Here is a 5,396-nt window from a genome sequence, read left to right as displayed (position 1 = left end):
TTTTTTTGTCTTCGTAAGAAGTGTAAGTGAGTTCACACAAGATTTTCTTAATCCATGGCGTCACTGTTGATCTTTTCTCATGGTTGTACAGACCCGAGAAAGCCCAGCTAGAATCTACAGCGCTAACGCTAACGCTAACTTTCTGCTCAGTGACATAAACACAGAGAGCAGATGTTAGTGAAGGAGCTGTGGATGTAAACTTTTAAAACTGCCACAACATTTACTGCTATTATCACCGTGTTTGGAATCTTAACAGTTTGGCAGATGTATTTGATGTTATCATCCAAGTTTAAAAATGTTTTTGTATCAGTTAAAGAAGCTAGCTGAAGCCTTTTTCTCAAAGTACAACGAAATCGTCTATTTGAAGGTAAATTCTGAAGCAATTGAGATTTATTTACCATGTATGTAATCCAAAAATAATAAAAGTTTCAGTTTCATTTGAAAATGTGGTAAAGGGTGTTTTTATTAATATTATCATCATTATTTAGCACTTTGAGATGTTTTTAATAAGGAAAGGACTTCACTAAACTTTATCAGTCATTCATGCTATAAACTTCATCAGTCTCCCTCATTTCTGGTCTTGGGTGACAATCATTTACAAGCTCTGTTTTATGGATTTTAGCACAGAGCAAAATAAAAACACATGTTTAGAAGCTGTTCATTTGGCAGCAATGCATTATCTGTAGCAGTAGAAGACGCAATTCTTGGACTTTTTACAGATTGATCTTAATAGATAATAACTATTTAATTTGGATAAATATAAATATTTGTTCAAAATGTGTTTACTTCTTTCAACTAAAATCATTATAATTCAATTTTTGTCAATTTGTATTTATTTTAAAGAAATTGTGATAAATCAAAATTGAAAAAAATCATGATTTTTTTTTTTTTTGCCATATCGCCCAGCCCTATGTGCAAGACCCAAATACCCAAAGCCCATGTCTAATTTGAGTTTTTAGAACACATTTTTTAAATAGGTAATATACCTTAAATTGTACTTCTATTTTTATTAAAAACTTCAAGTTATAAAACATATCAGTTCTTTTCTTTTAAGAGAAATATGTTATATATACATATATATTTACTCTTGTGTGGCGTTGTTTACTGTTACTTTTTTCTTTCTTTCTCTTATTCTGATTTGAGAACTTGTTAATGTATGCTGCTTTGTTCTGAGCCATTTATACTCAATAATAAAAGACCCTTTTTATGTGATGTCATGTGATATGATGTCTAGTGCAGTCACTTCTGGTGTCTATGATTTAGAGCGGCAAGGCTGACAGCTGAACGCTCTGTAAAGCTATTTTATGTACAGAAGGTAACCGAAATTTGAACAATATTTGTTTTATTAATGTCTGGTTGTATTCATTTTCTCCTCTTAGATCGTTCACAAATCAGAGTACAAATGTCAGTAATCCTGTCTGCAGTCAGAACAGCAGCTCAGCTGCTTCTTCAAATTCCTCTGGATGATATTAAACCAGTCGTGGATTATTTCTCTCCGACAACCTGGTTAAAGTTAGACAAAGGTTACAAGAACTTCAGTGAATGCTGCTTGTTTGATTATAAAGGTAATAATGATTTTATTCTTTTAATCTGTGCTAATGCTAACACTAGCATTAGCTTTGGCTATTAGACATGGACCTGCAGAAGATCTTTTCTCACCAGTTAAAAGTTGCCTAAATTTCCGTTCTCACATATTTTTTGCGAACAGAGCAAAAGTCAGACGATTCCACCGTGTCTGACATTAAAGGACACATACCATGATTTACTTAAGCCCTTCGGGGTGAACTATATCTATATATAAGATCATATATTACCTTTGAACCACTAAAAAATGAGCTATTTATGAAATATTAGTTATTTTTTGCAAGTTTGTTCCTACATGGAAGTAAAACAACTCGATTCCTGAAGCTCCGCCTGCCGCTGCGTGTGGCTGGAGTCCCGTCCATGACATCATCCTAGAGTCTGTAGCAGTGGGTCTACATTTCTCCCACGAAAATAATCCAAACTTCTTCAAAGATGGATGCGCATGTGATATATCTGCTTTTAGTTTGCCTGGCTATCCCTATACTGCTCCACAACACACATGCAGCTCCTTCACAGCTGTGCCGGACTGGATCTGGGGGGTTGTGAAGGGGAGGGTCTTAAAGGAGCGCTGCGTATAAAGTAACAAACACCTGCTGAGCTGGAGTTTATTGAAGACTGGACACAGATACATGGTATTGTGTATCTAAAATGAAGTTTTTTTTGCTGATCATCACTGGATAAGGAGAGAAATTGAGTGTTGTGTTATTCTGGGGCGGAGCTGTCAGAGCAGATTCCTTCTGGAGGAGCTGTTGGCATCGATCTTACATCAGCACGTTTNACTGTACAACAGCTCAGAGATGCCCTCACACAGATCTGGGAGGAACTGCCACAGGACACCACTTGGCATCTTTTTGATCCTAAGACACTGCCCTGTCATTATTTGTATAGATATCCAACTTCATATTGAGATCTGATGTATCTAATGTGTTTCTTTAAAGTGCTTCTTTCATTTTTGTAAGCAGTGTATATTGTAAGAGTTACAGTATATATCAAGAATTACGCACTCACAAATCCAAAGTTACACACAAATCAAGGTGATACTATTTTCTCTCCATACATGAGCAGAAAAGGAAAAAAAGTTATTAACAACAATGAAATATGCCTAACTTTGCATTTGAAAAGGATTTTCTGAGTAAATTTGGCATTTACATTATTGCCCTACTTGACGTAAATTGCACTAAATTCACTCACATTTAGTGACATTTGTCAGATAAACCTGAAAGTTAGAGGGTTATCTGAGCGTTCATGACCCGACCAATGTTACGTGTTGTTTGATAAGATTAGGTAATGACAATTTACATCAACAGTTACCTTTACCTGTGGTGTATTGTAGTCATCTGGACCTATGGCAAGAAATCCCTGCTGCTCCTAAATGAGCAATCAGATGCTGTATTTATACCGATTTGGCTCCATCTGCTGGTCATTAGTGGAACTGATAATTATTCTCTGGAGTTTCTCTATTTTTGCTCTCTAGTGAATGAATGGCATACAATTCGATTGCAAATGGAAGAAGAGAAGGTTACAATAGCTTAATTAAAAACATATTAATACTTTAAAAATCATCTCTTTTTAATTCAATTTTATTAGATGAAACTTCAATTGAAACAGTTTTGTCAAGTCATTTTTCTTTTACATTTTAAAGATATTTCTGCTTTGGAACAGTCAAGGAAGGGATGAATAAATCATTTTGAAATGAAATTTCTTATCAATTCACAAACTTCTGTCAAAAAATAATTTGTTTACATCTTATTGTTCATGCGTAATTATCTCTACTGGCAGTATGAGGCGATTCCTTAACTCTACAGAAGTGGCACAGGTTGTCCATCTTCTCCATGATGGCACATCCACACGGGCTGNCTCTCAGCCAGCAGGGGTCATAACACCCCCCATGTGAGCAGTTACTATCACTGCGTGTGTCTTTTGGAGTCCAGATGAATCCACTTTTAATTTAAAGGGCTAAAACTTTTGAGGATGAAAAAACAGCAAAGCAAGCCCTGAGTGACGGCTTTAAGGGAAAGAAGGAAGCAAGAGGAGGAAAAACGGGAATCAGGAGCAGACAAAAAATGTTCTTGGAAAAAGCTTGTAAGTGTGGCGTACAGATTACTACTGGAAGCTACAAGCTCCCTCCCTGCTCCACTCCATTCTGATACGTCCAATTGCAGACAAATAGATCCATGTACGTTTTCTGTGCTGGCATCTGGCTCAAAACTGTACAGCTGGATAGCTCCGATATTGCTCAGCAGTTTTATTGCACCGATAATATTAGGGTGGGGTTGGGAGTGGCTCTAAGCTAGCAGGAGAGAGTATAAAAATAGGGATGATGGGAAGTGGGGAAGGCCTATCCTGTGATAAGTGTCCTGCCAACAACTTCAGCAGTTTGTAGTAAACTACTGCTGCTCTGCAGAAACTTTGTCCTAGAAAACAACACAGTTATTTGGTTTTGGCTAAAAACTGCATAATCATAATTAAAAGACCACATGAATGCTTTTACAGCAGATTAAAAAATTAACGGGGTGTGTTTTCAGAAACGCAGGCATAATATTCTTTCTTTTTTTTGCTGTTTGTCCTCAGGCCTGTATGAAACCGAGAATGTTCAAAGTGGTTTTTGTCAGCATCCCATTCATCGAACACTACGACACGTTGAAGGAAATTAACCGCAGGCAACAAAGGATAAAGATAAAAGCTCAAAGTAAGTCACTGATTCCTTCATTATCTTTATCATCTTTATTTAACTGTAATGCTCATATTAAGTTGTTTGTGGCTCAGATTATTTTATTTTTGCAAAGAAAAGTCAATATATTATATGCAAAAACTTACACTTCAAATTTAAGTTTTACAATTTAAACAAACTTTGGACCATTTGTCATCTAAATTGATACATTGTTTAATTATAGTGTAGATGCTTTATTACTTTGAAAGACCCAAAATTGTTCTTTTTTTTTTAAATAAAAAAGCAGAATTTTACTCGAAAAAAACAAAACTAAACATTTAAACAGAGCTTTAAGTATAATGTCAAAGTAAAAGGTTTGCTGTTCATTTCATAAGATAATCTTTGTGGTTTCAGATTTTAGGATTACTCTTGTTTGTTGTCAAAAATGCTGTTTTTTTATTTGCAGCGAGGATATTGTAAAATATTCTATTTTTGCTAAAAATTAGATAATATTGCAATTTGATCTATTTCTGTATGTTAAGTGAAGGCTCATTACCTTCTTGTGTCTCTGCATCGGAAGATAAAATAGTAATAACCCCAATCTTTCTTTTTTTGTATTTTTATTAGAAATGCAGAAAAACTGCAGCTTCTCCAGTCCTTCTCAGACGCCTTCCTCCATCAAACCACCCAAAAAGAAACAGAAAATCAACACTCAGATGAACGCCAAATCCTACCCACAAGTCCACTCCTAACCACATATATTTTAAAGATGAAGAGCTCAGAGATGAAACACCTTCAACAAAAAAGTTCAGGGATGGGGGCGGCAGTGCTAAACCGTGGAAGCCCAAGAGACCATTCCCCGCCTCGAGAAACCCACCTGCCAAACCAGTTTTAGATGAAGACTGCGACTTCCCGAGAGGAGGAAGGCCAAACAAGAATGCAGAGGAGAGAAGGAAGAAGAACAAGAAAAACAAGATGAAGCAAATTCCCTCGTCTCTGATAGATGGACAACACAAAAAAAGACCCGACCATCCTAGGTGGACTGTGGGAGAGAATAGATGGAGGTCGCCAAAAGAGCAAAAGAAAAACGGGAAAAAATTTGCCCAGAAAAAACCTCATACACAGATGTACCCAACAGATGAAAACCTGTTTATCATCAAGC

General features: G+C 36.2%; 1 long non-coding RNA gene across 1 annotated transcript; it reads left to right on the top strand.

Annotated features, from left to right (window-relative positions):
- The first annotated feature begins 3,954 nt into the window (after nucleotides 1-3,954).
- LOC118599605 lies at nucleotides 3,955-4,922 on the top strand. Its single transcript, XR_004949019.1, has 2 exons — nucleotides 3,955-4,273; nucleotides 4,862-4,922. It is a non-coding gene; the product is annotated as an uncharacterized LOC118599605 (long non-coding RNA).
- The last annotated feature ends 474 nt before the right edge of the window (nucleotides 4,923-5,396 follow it).

This window comes from Oryzias melastigma, linkage group LG2, assembly GCF_002922805.2.
Source record: "Oryzias melastigma strain HK-1 linkage group LG2, ASM292280v2, whole genome shotgun sequence".
Lineage (NCBI taxonomy): Eukaryota > Metazoa > Chordata > Actinopteri > Beloniformes > Adrianichthyidae > Oryzias > Oryzias melastigma.
This window is presented reverse-complemented; position numbering and strand designations above follow the sequence as displayed.